Raw genomic sequence first — 27,018 nt, 5'->3', positions numbered from 1 at the left:
GTGATTATTACAACCCACAACCTCAGATCTTCACAATATGAATCTGTCTCGGATATATACATTTTAATACAGCATATCAAAAAGAGGGATAACTGTTATAATATTTTTATGGTAAGCAAGATAAATTTCTTATAGCACCTTATGTTTTGTTCACACTTGTGTTTGTTAATTTCATTGGTCTGCATCGACATAAAAATAGAATGGAATGCATTGCAGTGTCAGCTCCATTATATGATTGACAGTTGTGGTGCCTGAAGAATGCCATTGATTATAATTAGTGTTAACCCTTTCGCCGAGTATGCTCGGGCGAGCACCGAGTAGTTACAGCTGCTCTGTGTTATGTTTAAATCACTCCCGTGTGCATGATTTGCGACTGTTTGACAGCTTTATTACATGTGAGGAATGCAAAAGACACAATCATTCCTCACATGTAATAAAGTTGTCAAACAGTCGCAAATCATGCACACGGGAGTGATTTAAACATAACACGGAGCAGCTGTAAGTACTCAGTGCTCACCCGAGCATACTCGGCGAAAGGGTTAACAGAACATACTCGCTCAAGACTAATTATAATATAATGCATTCCAATAGGTGTCATCCATTTCTATGGGCTGAATGGTGCAGCATGTCGGGTATTCTTAGCTGGATCTTCTACAGAGCTTCCAAGACAGTTGTGAACATAGTCTAACTCTTCCCTATCTAAACACAATGTCCATTTTGCACGGGGTAAAGGATCAGTCAGAACTTTGTGGAAATGTTATCATTAACTTTCCATTCTTTGAAAGATTATAATGACACTACATCTTGTATTCTGTCATATATCCAATCCTAGTTATTTAATCTGTTGACTTTTGGAGAATATTTCTTCTGCTTGTGTGCCTGCCAGACTGCTACACATCTGCTTGCCAGGGGCTTGTGCTGCAAAAAAGTTCACATTTAAAACTGAAATGTAAAATGTCAGATCCTAGAAGAAAACAAAAATTATAATAGGTCAATGTAAAGTATGAACTGGAGTCTAGGAGCGTCAGCATAAAATTACATAAAAATTTTAACAATAATCCCATCTTTTCCTCACTAGCAGCTAAGAAAGAAATTCATTAAAAATTCCTTGTAAGAAAGTCTGTCTCTCATTAAAGAGAACCTAAAATGAGATTCATGCAGAAGAAACCCTGTAGAGAAAAAGGACCTCTAACAAGAATATAGATTAAATTAATACATTTTATTGACATTACAGAAAGTAAAATTCAGAAATGTCAAAAACAGCAGACAGAAAATTAAAAAAAACACTGAACGAGACTGGGTCTGAGATGCAGACTGTATGGACCATACCATGTACTGATTAGTGATGATCGAGTATCGGAATATTCATAATCGCTATAGTTGTAACGAGTACTTTGTAATAATCGCGTATTCGTTCCGAATAGCGAGTACAATGTAAGTCAATGGGAAATGCGAGTAATTTTCTGCTGGACCCTACAAAGGTGTCTGGGGGCCTGAGGAAAAGGCTGAAATGGATGGGGAAGTGATGAAACAGAATGGGAAGAGCCTGGAGAATATGTCTGCATGCATTTCTGACTCACATATGGTTTCTGGGAATAAGTTTGTCACAGTATTAAGATAAGATAAGATAAGATAAGATATACTTTATTTATCCCGGAGGAAATTGCGGTATCACAGCAGCAGAACACAGATCTCGAACATGACACATATGATAACAAAACATTTGGAATGCTTTAGACATTGCTTTTCAGACATTTGTTAAACACCCCCATAGCTGTTGGAACAAACGATCTCCTGTATTTTTCCTTTTTACACCTTAGTTGTATTAGGCGATTGCTGAATGTGCTCTTCTGTTTCGCAAACAGTTCATAAAGCGGGTGTGTGTTGTTGCCCATTATAGCTCTGCACTTCTTCTTAATCCTATCCTCTACCACCTCTTCAAAAGTCCCAAGCTGTAGGCCCACCGTCGCGCTAGCCTTCTTTATAAGTTTGTTGAGCTTGTTGGCGTCAGCAACACGCACACTGTTACCCCAGCAAATTATTGCCGCAAAGGTGGCACTAGCCACAATGGATTGGTAGAACACCTCAAGCATTTTGCCACACACATTAAAAGACCTTAACTTCCTTAGGAAGTACAATCTACTCATCCCCTTCTTGTAGACCTTCTCCATGTGGCACTTCCAGTCTAGCTTGCTATCCAGGTAAACCCCCAAATATTTGAAACTGTCCACCATCTCCACATCCTGACCGTCAATGGTAACAGGTAGGCATACCTTCTTGCACCTTCCATAGCTCATCACCAACTCCCTGGTTTTCTTAACATTTAGTTCTAGATGGTTAGCCTGGCACCATACTACAAAGTCCGCAACCACCCTTCTATATTCCTCTTCGTCCTGGTCCTTCCCAATACCGCCAACTATCACAGAGTCATCCGAGTACTTCTGGAGGTGACAACGGTCTGATTTATACTGAAAGTCAGCTGTGTACAATGTAAAGAGGAATGGCGACAGCACTGTTCCCTGCGGGGCTCCGACACTGCTCAGTACACTATCTGATGTAGCCGTCCCCCATCTAACAAACTGTGGCCTATCCGACAGGTAGTCAATTATCCAATTCACAAGTCCCTCATCCACCGCCATTTTAATCAACTTTCCTCGCAGTAAGAGTGGCTGTAATGTGTTGAACGCACTAGAGAAATCAAAGAACAAAGCACGCACTGTGGTTCCATCCAAAAGTGGTATTACGCCACTTTTACAGACACAAGAACAACTATTAAACCTAACCGAAATTGCATTTAATAGATCAAAAAGGTTAAGAAACAGTTTTTCCTGCATCACTTGTATACAAGGCTAAATAAACCTGAGAAACCAAAAAAATATCCCTTTTAGAGTTTGTTCACACATACTGTTGTAAAAGGTGAAAAAAGCCACAATTGGAAGGGCCCTGACTTATACATTTTGAAGGTCCCTCTGTCATACATCATTTTTAGTTCGCTATTCCCCAGCACAAGTAGAAAGTACCAGTAGGTATGTAGATCTTTGACCTGAGAGGCCTCAGGTGGCTCTGTAACATGAGTTTTGGAGGGACAGCTGTTATTTAGATATTTGGGCGGTCCCTCCATCATTGACACTCAGATAGTAGAATACATATTCCATAGCAGTTTACAATGTGCCCATTGTAGCGTTGGGCTTGACAGTCCTCCTCCTCCACCACCATGTGATACTGCGGCCCTAAATTCAAATGTTCAGAGGCCCTGCAGTAGGCAGGAAAGCTGAGTGTTGTGAGAGCCCTCGTGTGGCCCTGTAACATACATTTTGAAGTGCCCTCCTCTAGAAATTTTGGAGGTCCCATTTGAGAGTGCCCTCACTTATTCATATTGTAGGGCCCTCACTCTATTATTAACTCATTTAAGGGCAGAGACTACAGAGAAAAAGGCCAAGAGACATGGAATACTAGAAGGCAGCAGTGAGTGCAGCCTGCGATCCTCAGGTATGGCTGAATTCTGTGAACCATAAAAATAAAGCTGCACTAGTCAACTGAATGACAAGCTCAAATATATCACTTGTGCAAGTCAATGGACAAAGGATATATGGTGCCTCCCTCCAGGATGGGTTGGAGAAGCTTCTCCAAATGGCTCAGAGATTTTGATTGTCAATACTCCCCAGATTATATAGGAAGAGAAGACTTCTTGATACTGTACTACTTGGTCCAGTGCAGAATGTGCATCGTATTTCCAAAAATTACTCCTGGGGGCTGTGTCATAGGTGCAGGAAGATTCCATGACAAGGGCCTCCCTTGACAAACATTATCTACGATGGAGTACTGTAGTAGTTGTGGCCCTCAATTTTAAGTTTTCAGGGGGCCATCAGTCGGTCATCAATAGTCAGTGTAAATTTCTATTGTATTGAATATGTATCCCCATCTCAGTCACAATCTATGACAAGGGCTTCCAATGACAAATGTTAGTTTGGTAGGACCACTGTACATTCCAGATTTGTCCACTGCACAATGTGCATACGGTTTGTAAAAATTAGCTCTATGGGCTGAGTCATTGTTGACGAAGGAAGCCACCATCCCAAGGGCCTCCAATCACAAATAGTGGTTAGGCTGGAGTAGGAATACTGTCCTGGTTTGTCCACTGCACAATGTCTATAGGGTTTGTAAAAATTAGCCCTATGGGCTGAGTCATGGTTGATGAAGGAAGAAAACGGGTTCTTATGGAAAGGGGGTGATGCTAACAGCAGTAGCATGAATCTGCATTTTTGGTGAATTTAGGTTGGCTTGCTGTCATCTGAAGGGATTACAAGCTGTGGAGATATCCAGTCTTTGTTGAATTTAATCAGAGTAAGTCTGTCTGCATTTTCCGTGGAGAGGCGTGTGCACCTGTCAGTGATGATTGCCCCAGCGGAACTGAAAACACACTCTGACACCACACTAGCAGCCGGGCAGGTCAGCACCTCCAAGGCATATAAGTAGAGGTCGGGCCAAGTGTTCAGCTTAGACACCCAATAATTAAAGAGAACTGAAGCGTCAGAAAGGACGCATGTATGGTTACTTAAGTACTCCTTGACCATGTTCTGCAAGTTATCCCTCCTTGGTATTGTTATAGGCACAGATAGCCCTTGCTGTTGTGCTGGTTTATTGAAAATTGCCCAATTTGTGCCATTTTCCCCCCACCTCTGTTGTAGCTGGTGTTCGTGTCCCTCCCCATTATGCCTTGGTGTTGAAAAGAGCCGGTACCTCTGCCACCAGCATTGTCTGAGGGTGATGTTTTCAGCAACTGAAAACAGTTTTACAATGGCCCTCTTGAACGATTCCATTGTAAAACTCTTTGGTGACTCCAAAAGGAGAGAAGGACATTTCTCCTTGTACTGTGGATCGAGAAAGGTGGCCAACCAGTATAGGTTGTTGGATAAAATGTGTATCACACGAGGGTCTTTCCACAGACACTTACACATGTACTGTGCCATGTGGGCCAAGCTGCAAAAAGGCAAATTTTCAGCTTCCTCTTTGAGATTATGTAGTGATTGTTTCAAGAGACACAGCAGCGAGATGGTTACGCTGATAATAACCTGATCACCGCTCACGAGGTTGGTGCAGTACTCAAAGTTCTCAAGAACCTCACAAATGTCAGCAATCCACACCCACTCGACAATTATGTGTGGTGGCTGACTCTCAGTCTGACGGGCATGTTGAAGCTGGTATTCAGCTACTGCCCTCTGCTGTTCACTAATCCTCGCCACCATATGATATGTTGAGTTCCACCGCGTGGGTAGGTCGCAAATGAGTCGGTGACTTGGCAAATTCAAGCACTTTTGCAGCGCTGTAAGCGCAGCAAAAGTGGTAGAGGAATGGCGGAAATGGGCGCTAATATGGTGCACCTTCTCAAGCAGGTACGGCAAGTTTTCAGAAATTTCTGAACTAGGTTCAGCACGCGAGCTATGCATGGCACGTGTACCAGCTTGCCGACCTTTAAAGCCACCACCAGGTTACGCCCATTATCGTAGACGACCAGACCGGGTTGGAGGTGCAGCGGGGAAAGCCACTGATCAGTCTGTTGTTTTAAAGCTTGCCACAGCTCTACTGCAGTGTGTGCTTTCTGAACTAAACAGAGGAGGAAGGAGAACTAGCTTCAGGATTGGATGGGCCAGCCTTCTGAGTATCGACAGTAGAATGTGTGGTCGTGGAAGATTTGTGGCTGCTTGGCAAATGCGTAGAGGTCTTGTCTGCTATCCAAGACAGAATCCACTCTCCCTCCTCTGGCTTCCACATACATTTACGTTCAAGACTGGGAAATTTTTCCAGGAACATAGTGGATGCATCAAGCTTCTTCTGACCTGACACAGAATGAGTGCCTTCTCGCGCATCGTTGACAACACCACGTCCACGTCCCTTAACAGTTTTTTTTTGACAGATTTTCAGATGTTGATGGCTCAAGCCAAGCTAGCTGTCACAGCCAAAATAATGAGTAAAATGACCTGGTCCATGCTTGGTAGCAGGCAGTAGGAAGTGTTTTGACTACTGCTTTGTGTAGGGCACTAAACGCTTTTTTTAAGGGGACTAATGTGGACAGAAGGCAGGCTGTCACCCCAAAAACAGCGAGGAAAAGTGGCCTGGTGCGTGCTTGGTAGCAGGCAGCAAGAAATGTTTGGATTACTGCTTTGTGTAGCTCACTAAACACTTTTTTAAGTGTACTAATGTGGACAGAAGGCAGGCTGTCACCCCAAAAACAGCAGGGAAAATGGGCTGGTGCGTGCGTTGTAGAAATCCAGCATGCTTAGTGGCTGCAAAGGAGGCGCCAAAACTGCATGTCGGTACATCCAAATATAGCGAGGCGAGTACACAAATACTCGCATCATAGCGAGTAACCCGAATACCATACTATCAGTGCGAATAGTAACAAATACATCAGTACTAACAATGAGCGAGTGTAAAACAGCTGTCTAAAGTGACCAGTATATTTGATGTGACAGTCATATGCAGCAAATATTATAAAGTCCATATATCAAGATCATAAAGTAAATGTATACTAGTACAGTGCCAATAAAGAAAAGTGCAATGTGCAATTGAAGTAAATAATACAGTAATTGAATGCACAATACTGGAAATACAACAGTGGATCTTAAAACAAGTAAATACACAGTGATGGCAGGTGTTGGGGCACTACCAAGGTGTACACTGCAGACAAGGCACGAAATGAAAGTATTTAAATATATGTTAATAATGACAGTGCAACATCTGCAGGCAGACCTAGGTGTCTCTATGGAGATTATAATACCAAGCACAACAGTAAATAAAATGGTTCAGATAATATTTTGGGAATAAATATCACAGAAGGCAATACTGACCTCAACCATATAGTGAAAAATATATAAACAAATAGGTTTAGCTACTCGCACCCTTGGTCGCGTCAATGTCTCCCCTTAGTAAAAAAAATATTTTTATTTTTGTCTTTAACATGTTTTACGAATTCTTAGTGAAAAAAAAAAAATTGCATGTTTCATAAAATGGCAAACTTTTCCCCTAAATATTCACTGTACATAAAATTACTCCAGTGGAGGGAACTGGAGAACATTTGCTATATATGTTGTGACTGTTACAAAAGTTGCAAATAACCAATATGGTGAAAACATTTCTAAAAACCCTGAACCCCACAATGATGAGCATAAAAAGAAATAGGTGAACACTTAGAAATAGACTTTAATGCTTCAGCATTTCAGATTAAATTTAGTTTAATTTTAGCTTAAAGATCTGAGGACCTTAGCCAGAGACAAGTCTAGTTTGGCTCTGCCTTTGTTCAGCTCTTCCCAGCACCACTACAAGCACACTGACAGGTCACTTGCTATGGGAGAAACCTGTCAATCACCTCTTGCATTGCTGTGAAGAGCCAAACTAGCCCAGTCTCCATCAATGGTCCCCGGCTAGATCTTTAAACTTTCCTTTAAGGGCTCATACTCATATGTGTTTAAATCAGACGAGTGAAATCTGGAAAAAAAAAAAAATTCGGATTGCACTCTGACTAATGTTATTCACTGATTCAGTGCTCATCTGATTTTTTTCTCAGCTCAGATTGGACTGAGAAAAAAAAAAACGCAGCATGCTGCGAGTGGCTGCGTATATCGGACAAGACTCGGTACATGGACCATGCATGTGCTGTCCGATTTTTACACACGCATCTTAAGGGAAACCCGACATTTCATCAGCCAAGTCCAATAAATTCACAGCCTGAATCGTCAGAATAAAATAGATATATAGATAGAAATATGTCAGTGTGATATATAATTAGTGCACAGTGTGTGCAGTAACTGCCGGTTCTCTCGCTGTGAGCAGTGATATCAGTAAGGTTACTGCAGTTCATCGGTTGTGAACTGTGATAACCTTACTAATGTCACTTCTTGTCACAGTAGCTGGATTCACATGGTACCCTCAGTGTATTCTAGCAGCCGTGGTGAGCGGTCACGTTACTGATGTCACCACCACTCATCACTGCCTCCGGATGTAGCAGAGTTGGGGATCTTTGTGGGACCTCCTTATTATGGATTATCGGTGGACCCCTTTGGATTATTTTATTTTTTTATGGTAATAAATGTGTAAAAGAGGGTCATTATTGGGGAGTGCTTTTTACAATTAAAGACAGTTTTAATGCCCCTTGGAAGAGACGTGGAGGTCGCAGTAGCTTAACAGGACGGTTTTAATGCCCCTTGGAAGAGTGGTGGAGGTTACAGTGGAATAAAAAGACAATATCAATGCCCCGTGGAAGAGACGTGGAGGTCACAGTAGCTTAACAAGACGGTTTTAATGCCCCTTGGAAGAGCGGTGGAGGTCGCATTAGCTTAACAAGACAGTTTTAATGCCCCTTGGAAGAGACGTGGAGGTCGCAGTAGCTTAACAAGCCGGTTTTAATGGCCCTTGGAAGAGTGGTGGAGGTCGCAGTAGCTTAACAAGATGGTTTTAATGCCCCTTGAAAGAGTCGTGGAGGTCGCAGTAGCTTAACAAGATGGTTTTAATGCCCCTTGGAAGTATGGTGGAGGTCACAGTAGCTTAACAAGACGATTTTAATGCCCCTTGGAAGTATGGTGGAGATCGCAGTAGCTTAACAAGATGATTTTAATGCCCCTTACAAGAGCCATGCAGTACAGCATATTAAAAACATTATTCCCTTTATTGGGGAGTGAGTCTCCCATAGTCTTTGCCTATGCCTTCCAAGCAAAAGCTGCCAAAAATTAGGACGGAGGAACTTGCAATGCTGCCAACACGGACTACGGTCACCCTGGTGGTATAGTGGTGGTGGAGGCTGAGGATAAGGAGAAGAGCAAAAAACAGCCGAAATGAGGAAGCGTATACCCATGTGTGGGTGTGAAGCGGTGCATGGGAATACACCTCCCGAAATAACACAGTGGATTTGACTGTATGTTACTCTGCTGTCATTTGGTGGTGATGAGAAGTCTGGCTCAATCCAGCCCTTGTTCATTTTGATAAGGGTCAGCTTGTCAGTTGACAGGCGAGTGCGCTTATCAGTTACAATTCCCCCAGCGGCACTAAAAACACGCTTCGATAACACGCTAGCAGCAGGGCAGGCCAGGACCTCCAAGGCGTACAGAGCGAGTTCATTCGAAGTGTCCAGCTTGGATACCCAATAATTAAAAGGCACAGAGGAATCACGGAGGACACTGGTACGGTCGGCAAGGTACTCCCTCACCATCTTTTGAAACTTTCCACTCCTTATGAGAGTACCCTGCGCCTCAGGGCCTGTAAGCTGGGCGGGTCTCAAAACGGTCCCAGAATGTTGACAGTGTTCCCCTCCCTCTGCTGGATTGGAGTTGCGTCTCTCTCGCCTGTATGCCTTGGTTGGTCAATGAACTGTGACCTCTGCCGCTAGCGTGTTCAGATGGGAATTTTTTTTAACAGTTCTGCAGCAAGGGCCTTCTGGTACTGCCCCATTTTTGTAGACCTCTCCACCTCAGGAATAAGAGAGTGAAGGTTCTCCTTGTAGCGGGGGTCTAAAAGTGTCACCAATCATTAATGACTGTCACCCAACATTTTGACAACGCGAGGGTCACGGTTAAGGCAGCGTAACATAAAGTCAGCCATGCGTGCCAGACTGGTAACGGGCAAGACTTCCGTGTCCTCACCAAGATGACGACTGACCATGCTCTCCTCCTCCCCCCCCCACCCCCCCGTGTCCTCAGGCCACCCACACTGAACAGACGGTATGACAGTTGTACAGGTACTACCATGATAGTGCATGATACAGTGCATGATACCAGCTCCTGTTCTTCCTCCTCCTCCTCCTCCTCCTCTCCTTCATTGTCCCCCAATGCACATTGGGATGAGATGAGGCTGGGCTGTGTGTAATCCGCCGCTACAGCTTCTTGATCCATCTCATCATACTCTGGCTGCAATGCCTCCTCTTTAATTCTCTGCAGAGAACATTGCAAAAGACAGACAAGTGGGATGCTGATACTAATGATGGCGTCATCGCCACTCACCATTTTGGTGGACTCCTCAAAGTTTGGCAAGATGGTACATATGTCAGGAATCCAGGTCTACTCCTGAGGTCTTATGTGTGGAGTCTGACCTGAATATCGACGGCCTTGTTGCAGCTGGTACTCCACAACTGCTCTCTTCTGCTCACAAATCCTTTGCAACATGTGGAGGGTAGAGATCCAACATGTGGGGACATCACACACCAGTCGGTGTGCCGGAAGCTGCAAACGCTGCTGTAACACAGCAAGGGCGGCGGAAGCTGTAGCCGACTTCTGAAAATGAGCCGACAGGTCGCGTACTTTGCGAGCAGATCTGGCAACTCGGGGTACAATTTAAGAAACCGCTGAACCACGAGGTTAAGTACATGAGCCAGGCATGGTACGTGTATGATCTCACCTCGCCTCAGAGCCACCACCAGGTTACGGCCATTTTCACACACGACCCTGCCTGGATGTAGGTTCAGCGGTCTCAGCCACAGATCTGCCTGCTCTTTCACAGCTGTCCACAACTCATAAGCAGTGTGAGGTTTCTCACCTAAGCTTATGAGTTTCAGCACAGCCTGTTGCCGCTTGGATGAGGCAGTACTGCAGTGCTTCCAGCTTGTAATTGATGTGGTGATATCTGAGATGGAGGCTGAACATGAGGAGGAGGAGGAGGAGGATGATGGGCAGGAGCTGTACACTGTGGGGGCAACTCTGACTGACATAGGGCCCGCAATCCTCGGTGTGGGGAGGATGTGTTCCGTCCCAAGCTCTGACTGGGTCCCGGCTTCCACTATGTTTACCCAGTGTGCCGTCAGGGAGATGTACCGTCCCTGGCCACAAGCACTTGTCCACGTGTCCGTTGTCAGGTGGACTCTCCCAGTAACTGCATTGTTGAGGGCAAGGCAGATGTTTTGGGACACGTGTTTGTGTAGTGAGGGGATGGCACACCGGGCAAAATAGTGTCGGCTGGGGACCGAGTACCGAAGGACGGCCAACGCCATAAGGTTGCGGAAGGATTCCGTCTCCACCAGCCTAAAAGGCAGCATTTCCAACGCAAGCAGTCGTGAAATGTGCGAATTTTGGACTGTGGCCTGTGCGACGTTGGCTGCGAATTTGTGCTTTCATTCAAAGCTCTGGGATATGGACAATTGAACGCTGCGGTGGGACGTGGACATTGATGCTGTTTCTTGTGAAACTGCCATAACAAGTGAAGAAAGAGGAGGGGGCATCTTTGCATGCAGTATGGACAGGGGATTGCCTTGCACGCACAACAGGAGGTTCTATTACATGCACAACAGCAGAAGAAGCAGTGGTGACACCAGCTGACACTGGTCGTGGACCCTGGGGTTTGCCCCACAAAGTCGGGTGCTTTGTTGCCATGTGCCTGATCAAGCTGGTGGTGGTCAGGCTGGTAATTTTGTCACCCCTGCTTATGTTGGCATGGTAGGTGGTACAAGTGGCCTTTTTGGGGTTATCAGCAGAGTCTTTAAAAAAATTCCAGACTCTGGAAGACCTACCGGTTGTACTGGCAACGTCCCTCGTGTTGGTGTTACGGGGAACTGTTGCCCGCCTTCTGTGTGCGACCACCATACTGCTTCTTCTTGCCTGTAGGGTACTCTGCCTCCCTCCCGCTGTGTGCTGCTGGCCTCGCTCTGCATGTCCTCCTGCCACGTTGGGTCAGTTACTAGATCATCCTCCACCTCCTCCTCCTCTTCCACTTGCGCACCACGATCCTCCTCCTCACTTCATGGCAATTGTGTCTCGTCATTGTCCACCTCTTGTGACAAATTGCCAGCGTCGACTTCCTGTGGCCGTGGCAGTTCAAATATTTGGGCATCGCTACATGCGATCTCCTCTTCCACCACTTCAAGTTGAGCAGGCGAGGGGCACAAATATGGAAATGGACCAGTGAACAGCTCTTCAGAGTGTCCAAGTGTGGGATCACTTGCTGTCTGACGACGCTCGGCATGGTGGGAGAAGGAGTATCAGGGTGAGGAGGAGTATGCGGTCGAGACTCACGGCTACTAAAACTTGCCCATGTGGAAGACAGACCGGAGGTGGTGGTGCCCAGGTAACTGGAAGTATTATCTGCTATCCAATTAATAACCTGTTCACACTGATCAGTTCGCAATACTGGTGTTGTAGTGTGCTTCCCTAGTAAATTGGTCAAGAAGTGGCTGTTAGATGTTGCACATTTTCACCTTGGCCATGGCCCCATCCTCTACACGCACCATCACCAGAACGTCCAGTTCCACATCCCTTGCCACGCGCCTTGCCCATTGTAAATGAAGTAAAATAGCTTACCCTCGCACTATCAATGGAAAAAGGGTAATAAAAAGGAGATTAGAACCGAGGAAGAGGAAAACCACAGTTCTATTTCTCTTGCCTACACGAGAATCTTTTAAACAGATATATTGGTGTCTGAACAGTCACAATACACTCAATTTTTCATTTATTTTTTTTTGGGGGTGGGGTGGGGGGGAAATACCAAAAGGTTAATAAGATGCGTATTTGGACAGTCTGACTGAGGAAAAAAAAAATACAGGATTTAGATGAAAAAAAAAAAAAGGATTTTTCCTGGCCCCCGAGACCGGGGGATAAGTCTAGCAATTTGACCAGCAGGAGCACACAGGACTGTAATGCAGCGTTTGCTGGTATAACCACTGCGTCTCCTATACAGCTTGCCTGCCTGCCATCTGGGATGGATATTAGTCCTGAGAAGGACTGTTTGTTTGATTTGTCAGGCTTTAGAGACCCTACACTACCTATTTTGCACTTTATATCTCTCCCTAACTCAGCAGCACTCTCCCTACACTGTCTGTCTGATCCGGAGCGACTGTGTCCAAGATGGCGGCGCCCGGTTTTAAATACTCGAGGTGACGCTGTGCGGCCAGCCAATCACTGTAATGCCCACAAACAGCATGGCTGCGGCATTACAGTGATTGGCTGGCAATCCCTGCATGTTCATTGGCTCTGTAAAGAGCGCCAAACGTGCAGGGCGGAGACCCGATCTCCCGCCCGAGTAACCCGGAAATGCTCAGTGCTCGCCAAACATCCTGAGTAGCGAGATGCTCGGGCGAGTACCGAGCAGTGTCGAGCATGCTCGCTCAACACTAGTCATTACTTTGGAATGAATGTTTCTTAACATTTTTTCCATTTTAGCTTGTTTTTTGTATGTTTTTTTGTCAGTCCATAAAAGTGGCATAATACTATGACAACATTGTTCACAGATGATCAGATATGCTATTTTTCAGGAACCAACTGAATAGGTTTGAACCCACAACTGCAATACTTTAAATGGAGTGTAATATTTGACACGCTAACAAAAATTTCTGTATTATTACGGCACTCATATGAGATCACATCTGATGGCCACGGTTTCAGGCAGTCACACAATAGTATGTGTCATTTGGTTCAACAACACACAGTTGTCTGACTTTAAATTTAGTGAAATATTTGGCACGCTCCACAAAATTTCTGTATTATTACGGCAGTCATATGAGATCACGTCTGATGGCCATGGTTTCAGGCAGTCACTTAAACGTATGGTATTTGTCAGTGACTAAGTGTCAATTGGTTCAACAAAACACAGGTGGCTGACTTTAAATTCTGTGGAATATTTGGTACGCTCCACAAAATTTTTATATTACTATGGCAGTCATATGGGATCACATCTGATCATTGAAAAAAGTTTCTCTGCTTCCACAATACTGTCATACGAATAAAATAAAATAAAAAAAATGGCTGTATTCTGCTAACAAACAAATGGAGCAGTAAAATGGTGTACTCTGGATTGCGTTTTAAGCAAATAATTAGGATTAAGATAAAAAAATAAATAGCCCTGGCCTCTGATATCTGGGGCTATGTCTACAGATATCTGTAACAGCAGCAGCAGACATAATGTGCAATGGACCCTCTTTTACTGTATACACTACCACAAACCCTGCCTGCCTAACCCCTGCTATCACCTTCACTACTGAATATATGCAGCTGGATTAGTCCTCAGAAGGACTGTTAGTTCAGATGGATATATATCTTGCTGTAGAATACCTATATCTAACTATTACACCATCAATTCTGTCCCTAGCTCATCAGCATCTCTCCCTACTCTGCCTGTTTTCAGGTTAGACTGATGAGCATAGCAGCACCAGGTCTTATATAGACCCGATGATGCTGTGCGACCAGCCAATCACTGTAATGCCACAACCAACATGGCTATGATATTACAGCGTGTGGCAGACAATCCCTGCATACTCATTGGCTCTCTAAAGAGCGCCAAACATGCAGGGCGGGGACCAGAGCTCCCGTCCGAGCAACCCGGAAATACTCCCCAAGTGCCGAGCACAGTGATGTTTGGGCGAGCACCGAGTAGTGGCAAGTAGGCTCGCTCATCGCTAATAAGAGCACATGTTTGCTCTGCCGTCACCATTACAGTTTCTGGCCCCGTCGGTGCATACAACCGGTCCCCGTTTTGTGGGGGATTTCGGACTTATGCCCCGACGGTGACACAGAACGCAATATGAAAGCACCCTAACCGTTGCTCAGCATTATGTTAGAAAGAATATGCAATGCACAAAGAAAAAAAAAAAAAAAAGGAGCATGGACGACACCTCCAAAAAATCATGCATTGATCTATTATGAAGCCCACGGCCACGTCACGGCGAACCTCTCAGTGGGTCCTAACTTTTATTGCCTTAAAGGAGCGGCAGCGTGTACTGACCACCGCAGCAGCGACAATGATCCAGCAGTGCGGGCAGCCTGGTACCTCACAGTGCCCATGCTGCAAGACTTAGTCACCATGACTCCTGACCGCACCGTCCCACCAGCACAAAACCACAGCAACAATGGCTGCCACACAGCACCAACACCACTTGAAAAGAGCATAAAAAAAAAAATTCACCTTCCTCAAACTCATGTGAGAGCAAAAAAAGGCTGGACCCCCTTTGCAGTCTCCTGCTAATTAAAATCACCTGTGCCAAATGGGAGGAGTGCTGGTCCAAGAAAGGAGAAAGAATATGCAATGCACAAAAAAAAGTTCATGGACCACACCTCCAAAAAATCATACATTGATCCAATGCCTTTCGGCAAAAATATATACAGCAAAGACATGACCGCAGTGTGTGGAGGAGGAAGGGCCATCAGCACTTCCCATTACTGCATACAGAGAGCTTGTTTAGCGCTGAGTATACAGCCACCAAGAAGTCAAAGATGGTAATAGATCATCTGTGCCTTCTGTATTGGGATTGCGACTGTCAAAGAAAGACTGGTCCCGCTCCCACAGCTACACGATAAGTGAAGTTGGGCTACCTACTATGCATTGACATTTTTGAATGTCACTGCAGAGAAGGAGCAAGACTTCCTTGGCATTTAAAGATCTATGGGCGGTCTGATATGGGTTGCCCACCTTCGGAGATTTTTTCTTTTATTTCAACACAATGGCTGCTGGTGGAGGAGCATATGACCAGACCTGTCCATCAGTCTCTTCCAATAAAATAGCAGCTTTCTCATGAGAGATGTTTTACTATTGGAGGAGGCTGATGGACAGGTCTGGTTACATGCTCCTCTACCAGCAGCCATTGTATGGACAGAAGTGCTGGTTCATCTGTGAGGAAAGCTGCACTAACAAGAGAAAGAGGCCAACCTCTTTAACTGATAATTTGTCAATGAGCCAATTCTGACAGTCTAAAGGCCCCGTCACACTTAGCGACGCTGCAACAATCCCGACAACGATACGACCTGTCAGGGATCGTTGCTGCGTCGCTATGTGGTCGCTGGTGAGCTGTCAAACAGGCAGGCTCACCAACGATCAGGGGAGCAGCGACATCGTGGAAAGAATCTTTCCACGATGTCCTGCTCAGGTTACCAGCCTGCTGAAGCAGGAGCAGGCTGGTAACCATGGTAAACATCGGGTTACTAGGGGCACACGCGCACCTAGTAACCCGTTGTTTATCATGGTTACCACTCTGCTACAGTGATCGGGAGGTTACCGCTCACTTTAGCAGGCTCGTAAACATGATAAACAACGGGTTACTAGGTGCGCGTGTGCCCCTAGTAACCCAATGTTTATCATGGTTACCAGCCTGATCGCTGCTCCCGCTGGTCACACACAGCAATGTGTGCTGACCAGCGGGAGGGCAATGACCAAAAAATGGTCCAGGACACTTTGCAGCGATCAGCGACCTCACAGCAGGGGCCTGATCGCTGCAAAGTGTCACACATAGCGACATCGCTGGTGAGGTCGCTGTTGCGTCACCAAAACCGTGACATAGCAGCGATCTCGCTAGCGATCTCGCTATGTGAGACGGGGGCTTAACAGGAACGTTTGTAACTCATTTTTTTACCTGTCTTTTTCTGGGCTCCTCTCAGCTGATTTATGGCCACAGACTACATTAAAGTTTCACAGGAAAACAAAAAGCATGTAAAAGGTGTAAAATTTGTAAAGAAACCCAACAGCAAAAATGCAGCCGGAAATACATGCATTTACCAGAAGTTAAAAAAAAAAATTGTCCCCTAAGTTAGGCAATCCGTTAAATAACTAGGAATAAAAAGGAAAAGTCCACATATAGTAAAAGGAAAGCCAGCTCACCCACTACTTATAATCCAGCTTGCACGGAACCAGGTGGATCCACACCAGAATATGCTGGAAAGGGATAATTGTTCCAGCATCTGGTAAAATAATTCTTTCTTTATTTTTCGTCCATTCTAAACTTGCAAAAATTACAAAGGTTGCATAGACAGGGTAGGGGAGCAATTTGCGTTTCGAACGCTCACTTGCGTTCTTTATCACTGCATAGCTACACAATGAAAAGGATTTTCTAAAATACTAAAAATGTGCCAATGAAAACAGTTGGAACAAATCACATGACATAATTATCACATTAAGCAACAGGTGCATGAAAACAGTCAATAGTGATACATGGTTTCTCTCTTCAGGTTAAAACCCTTTGGGCTTCTTGAATCCAGATTAAATATCCAGTACACTTCTTTTGTCAATAATTTTCGCTTTATATCTCCACCTCTTGCATGTGGAAAAAGTTTTTCAATACCTAAACCTTGCAAAGAAGACATGTCACGATTGTGCTCAATAATAAAATGCTTTGCAATAGCAGAGACATTTCTACTGGTGTTATTTGAATTAAGTATGTCATTATAATGTTCATTAAACCTAGTTTTTAATTTACGTGTAGTACAATCTATATAAAATTTTTCGCATATAGTACAATTCATTTTGTATACCACGTTTTCTGAATCACAATTAATATACTGTTTGATTTTATATTCATTTGAATGATAAGAATCCTGAAAAACAGAACTACATAGTGTCAATGAACCATGCGACATTTCAGTGAACCACATTTAAACTGCCCTTTTTGCTGCAACCAAGTGCTTTTTTTATGTGTGGATCATAAAAAAATGTTGGAGAAAGTGAGTCACCTAATGAAGGTGCCTTTTTTGCCACAACATTACAGCCTTTTTTCAAAATGCATGCTAATGTTTCATCTTCAAAAAGTATTGGTAGATGTTTAGTAGTGTTGAGCGAGCATGCTCGACACTGCTCGTTACTTGCCCGAGCATCACGCTACTCGAGATTTTCGGCGAGCACCGAGCATTTCCGGGTTACTCGGGCAGGAGCTTGGGTCTCCGCCGTGTACGTTTGGCCTGTTTTTACAGAGCCAATGAACATGCAGGGATTGCCAGCCAGTCACTGTAATGCCAGAGCCATGTTGTTTGTGGGTATTACAGTGATTGGCTGGCCGCACAGCGTCACCTCGAGTATTTAAAACCGGGCACCGCCATCTTTGACACAGTCGCTCCGGATCAGACAGACAGTGTAGGGAGAGTGCTGCTGAGCTAGGGAGAGATTTATATTGCAAAATAGTTAGTGTAGGGTCTCTAAAGGCTGCCAAATCAAACAAACAGTCCTTCTCAGGACTAATATCCATTCCAGATATCAGGCAGGCAGGCAGGCTGTATAGGAGACGCAGTGGTTATACCAGCAAACGCTGCATTACAGTCCTGTGTGCTCCTGTTGGTCAAATTGCTAGACTTATCACCCCGGTCTCAGGGGCCAGGAAAACATTTTTTTTTTCCATCTAAATCCTGTATTTTTTTAACCTTTTGGTATCCACCCGCCCCCCAAGAAAAAAATTGAGTGTCTCCCTGACTGGTCAGACACCAATATATCCGTTTAAAAGAGTCTAGTGTAGGCCAGAAAAATATAACTGTTTTTTTGCAGTTCCACGAGTCAAATCTCTGCATTATCCTGTTTTTGGCATTTTTGCGTAAAAAAAAACTGTAATAGTGTCTCCCTGACTGGTCAGACACCAATATATCTGTTTAAAAGAGTCTGGTGTACACCACATAACTATAACTGTGGTTTTGCATTTCCACGGTTCAAATCTCTGTATTATCCACTTTTGGGCCTTTTTTACATAAAAACAGTTTGAGTGTGTCGCTGACTGTTCAGACCCAAATATATCTGTTTAAAAAAGTCTGGTATATGCCAGTAAATTAGAAATGTGGTTTTGCAGTTCCACGGTTCAAATCTCTGTATTATCCAGCTATTGGTATTTTTTCCGTAAAGAAAAACAGTAATAGTGTCTCCCTGATTCAGACACAAATATATCTGTTTGAAAGATTCTGGTGTATGCCAGAGAAATAGAACTGTGGTTTTCCTCTTACACGGTTCTAATCTCCTTTTTATTACCCTTTTTCCATTGACAGTGCGAGTGTAAGCTATTTTACTTCATTTACAATAGGCAAGGCGCGTGGCACGTTCTGGTGATGGTGCGTGTAGAGGACGGGGCCGTGGCCAAGGTGAAAATGTGCCACGACCAACAGCCACATCTTCTCGCTCCCACTTCTTGACCGAATTACTAGGGATGCACACTACAACACCAGTATTGCGAACTGATCAGTGTAAACAGGTTATTAATTGGATAGCAGATAATACTTCTAGTTACCTGGGCACCACCACCTCCGGTCTGTCTTTCACACGGTCAAGTTTTAGTAGCCTTGAGTCTCGACCACATACTCCTCCTCACCCTGATGCTCCTTCCTCCCACCATGCCGAGTTTCGTCAGACAGCAACTGATCCCACACTTGGATACTCTGAAGAGCTGTTCACTGGTCCATTTCCATATTTGTGCCCCTCACCTGCTCCGCTTGAAGTGGTGGAAGAGGAGAGCCCATGTAGCGATGCCCAAATATTTGAACAGCCACGGCCAGGGGAAGTCGACGCTGGCAATTTGTCATAAGAGGTGGATGTTGACGAGACACAATTGCCATGAAGTGAGGAGGAGGATCGTGGTGCGCAAGTGGAAGAGAGGAGGTGGTGGATGATCTAGTAACTGACCCAACGTGGCAGGAGGACACACAGAGCGAGGCCAGCAGCACACAGGGGGAGGGAGGCAGAGTACCCCAACAGGCAGGAAGAAGCAGTGTGGTGGCCGCATACAGAAGGCAGGCAACAGTTTCCCTTAACATCAACATGAGGGACGCTGCCAGTACAACTGGTAGTTCTTCCAGAGTCTGGGATTTTTTTAAAGACTCTACTGATAACCCCAAAAAGGCCATTTGTACCACCTGCCATGCCAGCATCAGCAGGGGTGACAAAACTACCAGCCTGACCACCACCAGCATGATCAGGTACATGGCAGCAAAGCACCCGACTTTGTGGGGCGAACCCCAGGGTCCACGACCAGTGTCAGCGGGTGTCACCACTGCTTCTTCCGCCATTGTGCGTGTAATAGAACATCCTGTTGTGTGTGCAAGGCAATCCCCTGTCCATACTGCATGCAAAGATGCCCCCTCCTCTCAGTCTTCACTTGTTATGGCAGTTTCTCAAGAAAAAGCATCAACGTTCACGTCCCACCGCAGCGTTCAATTGTCCATATCCCAGAGCTTTGAACAAAAGCGCAAATTCGCAACCAACGCCGCACAGGCCGCAGTCCTAAATTCGCACATTTCACGACTGCGTTGGAAATGCTGCCTTTTAGGCTGGTGGAGACGGAATCCTTCCACAACCTTATGGCGGTGGCCGTCCCTCGGTACTTGGTCCCCAGCCGACACTATTTTACCCGGTGTGCCATCCCCGCACTACACAAGCACGTGTCTCAAAACATCTGCCGTGCCCTCAGCAACGCAGTTACTGGGAGAGTCCACCTGACAACGGACACGTGGACAAGTGCTTGTGGCCAGGGACGGTACATCACCCTGACGTTACACTGGGATTGCGGGCCCTATGTCAGTCAGAGTTGCCCCCACAGTGTACAGCTCCTGCGCATCATCCTCCTCCTCCTCATTTTCAGGCTCCATCTCAGATATCACCACATCAGTTACAAGCTGGAAGCACTGCAGTACTGCCTCTGCCAAGCGGCAACAGGCTGTGATGAAACTCATAAGCTTAGGTGATAAACCTCACACTGCTTGTGAGTTGTGGACAGCTGTGAAAGAGCAGGCAGATCTGTGGCTGAGACCGCTGAACCTAAATCCAGGCATGGTCGTGTGTGACAATGGCCATAACCTGGTGGTGGCTCTGAGGCGAGGCGAGATCACACACGTACCATGCCTGGCTCATGTGCTTAACCTCGTAGTTCAGCGGTTTCTTAAATCGTACCCCGAGTTGCCAGATCTGCTCGTCAAAGTACGCCGCCTGTCAGCTCATTTTCGCAAGTCGGCTACAGCTTCCGCCGCCCTTGCTGTGTTGCAGCAGCGTTTGCAGCTTCCAGCACACCGACTGGTGTGTGATGTCCCATGTCACTTCCAAGGGGCATTGGAGTGCCTCGAAATTTTCGGTAGGCATTGCACTCACTTCATGCCCTATAACTGTGTAGCTGAACCTCTCCTTTTGGTACAGAAATATATCCTACTAGACATGTGTGGTTGACTGGCCTGATATTGATGTGAATGGTCCCTGTTCCGCCTTCTCTTTCTCCTTAGAACTGGGATAGTAGCAGAAAAACATCCAGCAATCCTCGGAGGAGGTAGGATATGCGCCAAAACGCTGACCACCTCAGGCCTAGCCGCTACTACATACATGCGCTTGCATTCCAAGAAAACAAAGCAGATACTAACTTCTATCATCATCATCATGCTCCTCACCTTGCCACTCTCAACTCCCCTGATGGAGAAGCCAGGGCCCACCGGAGGAGTCTGGTTCTCTGGTGGGCTCGTCCAATGCTGCCCTAAAGCAGGCCGGGCTAAGAAAAGTGGGGGGGGGATGTTCCAAGGAGAAATAGGGGCGGCTGGGGACCGTTTATGGACACACGGCCGCCCCCAGGCGGCTGGGGACCGTGTGTGAACACCCGGCCGCGGGGCGGCTGGGGACCGAGTATGGACACCCGGCCGCCCCCTGGCGGCTGGGGACCGAGCGTGGACACCCGGCTGCCAGGCGGCTGGGGACTGAGTATGGATACCTCGCTGCCGAAGCAGCCATGAGGTACTGGCCAGCTTCGGCCTCCTCCAAACTAAAAGGCCCCATTTCAAGTGCAAGCAAGCTAGCAGTATGGTATTGCAGCCTGGGGTTGGGTGGGTGGCAGGTTGCACACTTACGCTTGCATTCTAAGAAAACAAAGCAGATGCTAACTTCTATCATCATCATCATGCTCCTCACCTTCGCACTTTCAACTCCCCTGATGGAGAAGCCAGGGCCCACCGGAGGAGTCTGGTTCTCTGGTGGGCTCGTCCAATGCTGCCCTAAAGCAGGCCGGGCTAAGAAAAGTGGGGGGGGATGTTCCAAGGAGATATAGGGGCGGCTGGGGACCGTTTATGGACACCCGGCCGCCCCCAGGCGGCTGGGGACCGTGTGTGAACACCCGGCCGCGGGGCGGCTGGGGACCGAGTATGGACACCCGGCCGCCCCCTGGCGGCTGGGGACCGAGCGTGGACACCCGGCTGCCAGGCGGCTGGGGACTGAGTATGGATACCTCGCTGCCGAAGCAGCCATGAGGTACTGGCCAGCTTTGGCCTCCTCCAAACTAAAAGGCCCCATTTCAAGTGCAAGCAAGCTAGCAGTATGGTATTGCAGCCTGGGGTTGGGTGGGTGGCAGGTTGCACACTTACGCTTGCATTCTAAGAAAACAAAGCAGATGCTAACTTCTATCATCATCATCATGCTCCTCACCTTCGCACTTTCAACTCCCCTGATGGAGAAGCCAGGGCCCACCAGAGGAGTCTGGTTCTCTGGTGGGCTCGTCCAATGCTGCCCTAAAGCAGGCTGGGCTAAGAAAAGTGTGGGGGGATGTTCCAAGGAGAAATAGGGGCGGCTGGGGACCATTTATGGACACCCGGCCGCCCCCAGACGGCTGGGGACCGTGTGTGGACACCCGGCCGCGGGGCGGCTGGTGACCGAGTATGGACACCGGGCCGCCCCCTGGCGGCTGGGGACCGAGCGTGGACACTCGGCCGCCGGGCGGCTGTGGACTGAGTATGGATACCAGGCCGCCGAAGCAGCCATGACATGGTGGCCGGCGTCAGCCTCCACATGCCTAAAAGGCCCCATTTCAAGTGCAAGCAAGCTAGCAGTAAGGTATTGCAGCCTGGGGGGGTGGCAGGTTGCACACTTACGCTTGCATTCTAAGAAAACAAAGCAGATACTAACTTCTATCATCATCATCATGCTCCTCACATTGGCACTCTCAACTCCCCTGATGGAGAAGCCAGGGCCCACCGGAGGAGTCTGGTTCTCTGGTGGGCTCGTCCAATGCTGCCCTAAAGCAGGCTGGGCTAAAAAAAGTGGGGGGGATGTTCCAAGGAGAAATAGGGGTGGCTTGGGACCGTTTATGAACACCCGGCACCCCCAGGCGGCTGGGGACCGTGTGTGGACACCCGGCCGCCGGGCGGCTGGGGACTGAGTATGGATACCTCGCTGCCAAAGCAGCCATGAGGTAGTGGCCAGCTTCGGCCTCCTCCAAACTAAAAGGCCCAATTTCAAGTGCAAGCAAGCTAGCAGTATGGTATTGCAGCCTGGGGGTGGGTGGGTGGCAGGCTGCATACTTGCGCTTGCATTGCAAGGAATGGGGGAGGTACAATTGAACACTGCCCTGGAACAAGGACTTGCACGGGGATAGTTGCAAGTCTGCATCTTCTGATGCAGCAAGGATTACTTCTGATGGGCACACTTTTAGGCAGTGACCTGGGTGTCAGAGATGCTTCCAGGGGTCTTCCCCATGCTGTTCCTATGTCTTTTCAGCACTGTATGCATGTGTCACACAGCACATGGCCAGATAAGATTGTAAAATGTTAAAATGACATTTCCCAGTGAATGCATTTGTCACGGTTGAAAGCAATACAAAAGTGCAAAAACGCATAAAAAATGCTACTTATGAACATAGCCCAAGGTGTGGAGGAGTATTTTTATTTTTGGTTATTTATTTTACCTTATACACAAGTCTTTACCCTGGAAAGGAAATTCCTTAATATATTTCACAGGAAAATCGTTTCAGTTTCGTTTTTGAACGTTTTATTGTGAGCCCGTTAAAGTGGCTTAATACCTCTGACCACGTTGTTGACAGCAGTGACCTGGGGGTCAGAAATGCTTCCTGGGGCGATGCCCATGCTGTCCCCATGTCCCCACTGTCACTATCGTTTTGGGCACTTTTTAGGCTTTCTACAGACTGCCGGGGGTGCTGCCACAAAAATGCTCGGGTCTCCCATAGACTAACATTGGGCTCGTTGCTCGGGTTGAGCACCCGAGTATCACAGCGAGCTCGGTCCGAGCTTCGAGCACCCGAGCATTTTAGTGCTCGCTCAACACTAATGTTTAGCAAACAATTTTTTTATTTCTGAAAATTGTGCACTATATTGCAGCGAGATGACAGGTTTACTTTTCAAAAAATCATTTTTTACTTTTGGTTTAGGACACAATAGATCAGTCCTTTTTTTGTCAGAAATTATTTTTTTACCTCTGTCCAATACCCATTGGGGATGAGCCCGTTCTTTTAATCTTTTTCAGGTTAATATTACTTCATTTTCAGCAAATATGGGATCAGAGCAATTTCTGACAATTCTTGTGAACTCACCTACTGGTATGGCTTTAGCTATATGCTGTGGTTGACTACTAGAAAAATGCATGATGGAATTACCTGCAGATGGTTTGCGATGAATTGCAGTGGATACAATCTCACCTGGAATGCCCGTAAGAATCAAATCTAAGAACACCAAAACTTTTGAACTATAAGAAACGGTAAACCGCAAATTAAATGAATTGTCATTCAAAAATGTAACAAATCCTGGAATCGCAGATTCATCTCCTTGCCAGATGAATATCATATCATCAATAAATCTACCATACCAGGACAAATTAGGTATATAAGCATTACTGTCTGAATACAAAAAACAATGTTCCCAATATGACAGTCAGATTTGCCAAAGAAGGTGAGAAATAAGCACCCATTGAGACACCTTGGATCTGTAAATAAAAACTTCTGTCAAAAACAAAATAATTATGATTTAATAAAAAATTGGTCACATCTAATATATATTCTTCCATTACATCAGGATACGGACTGTACTTTTCTAAATGGAATCTCAATGCTTCCATAGCTACGTAACATGGTATAGAAGTATATAGAGAATTAACATCACAGCCTATCCAGGTGTAATTTGATGACCATTTTTTGTTTGACAACTGATCTAAAATATCCTTGGTGTCTTTGATATATCCAGGCATGCGCTGTACCAAAGGTTGTAAGATCGAATCTAACCACTCACCTAGACGTTCATTACATGATCCAATTCCATTGATTATTGGTTGCATTGGGGGTGGAAGGATATCTTTATTTATCTTTGGCAGAGCATGCATTGTAGGTGTTACAGGATTCAATGATATTAAATATTCACAGATTTTTTTTGTTAATATGCCCAATTTTACACCCTCCGCTATTAAGATGTTGATTTGCTCACTAAATTTTTATGTTGGATTAAATTTTAAGCGGGAATATGTCTTTTCATCAGATAAAAGCTTCAAAATCTGCGTCCTATAAGATTTTAATTCATTGAATGCTTTAACTAAATCTTGACTCAGGTTTTTAGTGGGGTTATTTTTATTAACTTTTAAGCTTAAACTACACAATTCCCTCTCCAAAACCTCCTGAAACCGCTCCATACAATCAACCCTTGAGTTGACAGGATAAAAGTAAGGATTTTTTATTTTAATGTTGTCCAACTTTAAAGCATCTTCAGATGAATTTCCTCTTAGTTCTTCCAAATTCAGTATAGCAATCTGTTCAGAAAAATCCAATCCTCGACAAAAGTTTTCACAGACATTTTCATCCTGTTGAGAAACCTCATCTTCTTCACCAGCAAAATGTTTTTTAACCGTAAGATTTCTTATAAAGCGGTTAATATCCATGATTGTCCCAAACAGGTCAAAATTTTTTTCAGGTAAAAAACTAAGGCCTCTTGACAGCAAAATAAGTTGTTCATTAGAAAAATCACGAGAAGACAAATTCAATACACTTGACGTTGCATTATTTCTTGTTTCTTGTAGTTATGGTGTGCGTTCCGCTTGTGTTTCCTCCCGCCCCGTCTTTTACGTTTTTTGCAACCAGATTGAGTTGAGATTTCTGAGATGTTGGATTCTGAAAAACTGACCGAAAATGGTCTAGTTTTAGATGTTTCCATGTTTTCTTTATTTTTCTCATTCCTTTTCTTCTTTTTAAGAATGGATTTAGGAGTACGGTCACCACTTATATGACGACTCCAATCATACACATGATTCAGAGAGTAATCTAATGTATCCCCTACCCTGTCTATGCAACCTTTGTAATTTTTGCAAGTTTTTAATGGCCGAAAAATAAAGAAAGAATTATTTTACCAGACGCTGGAACAACTATCCCTTTTTTTTTAAAAAAAAAAGGAAAAGTGCATCTTGTGTAAATATAACAACAATGTAATAGAGTGAGGTTCAAGTACTATTTGGTTTGAATGATATAAATGGGCAGCACCAGAATATAATAGAGGGAGTCCAGACACCATAAGCTGGGACACATTTGTCTATTTTTCTAAAAACATATTTTATATGTAATAAGTGAATGAGCATGTGCATTTAGTAACTATTTATATGTATGTGGGTGTGAGTTTGCTCTGAAAATCTGTATGTTGTATGTATGCATATCATAGGTATTGTGCAGATCGTATACAGTTGCGGAGGCGGACTGAACCACCAACTCACTGCTCCGTCACTTACCCTAGTAGGTCACAGGCTACTACTGCGTAGCCTGGATATGGTGAGTATTAAAATACATCCACAGGTGTGTCTCTAATTAACTCAGATGTTGCCAAAAAAGAAGCTTCCAAACACATGACATCATCATATAGGCAGTCCAGAATTGTTTAAAGGCATAGTAATCTTAGTGTATGTAAACTTTTGACTTTGCAGTAAGTAATAAAAATGCCTTAAAACATTCTCTCTTTCTCATTATTCTGGCATTTGGCAAATATTAAAAATGATGGTAATCCTAATTGACCTAAAACGGGAAAGGTTTATTCTGATTTCATGTCAGATATTGAGAAAAACATGCACATGTGTCTTTTTATATAGTGTATGTAAACTTCTGGTTTCAACTGTATATGATAAGTGCCTACTATATACATGTATTGACTGCTGTCATTTGTAAGCTAGGATGGACTGTTCACTTGACCTGTACACATATTGTGTGCATGAAAACATTTTTTTTATTTGATATGCCCAATTGTTGTTTGTGAAAATACAATTTCTCAAAATTCATAGAGATAAATAGATAAATAGATCTTTAGCTTTACTACTTGCTTTTTGATTATTGATGTATTTCTAGTTTTAGAACTAAAATAGCCTTTAAAAATAGTAGAGTCATAAATAAAGATGACAGTCTTTATTTGAAGCACAGATAATGAGAGATTATGAAAGATTCAGAATTCTACTATGACATTGCCCTCACCTTAGTGCAATCAGTAGCTGAATATGTATGTTTGTTCTATGGGTTGTCTTCCATCCTTACAGCCATACAGGAGTTTGAAATACTCAGATCTTATTTCAGAATTGTTTTAGTGTATTATTCTTTAAAGG

Source organism: Phyllobates terribilis, unplaced genomic scaffold (genome assembly GCF_046119375.1).
Source record: "Phyllobates terribilis strain yellow unplaced genomic scaffold, ASM4611937v1 Scaffold_2__4_contigs__length_985480577, whole genome shotgun sequence".
Classification (NCBI taxonomy): Eukaryota; Metazoa; Chordata; class Amphibia; order Anura; family Dendrobatidae; genus Phyllobates; species Phyllobates terribilis.
The sequence above is the reverse complement of the archived record's forward strand: the minus strand, read 5'-3'. Positions refer to the sequence as shown.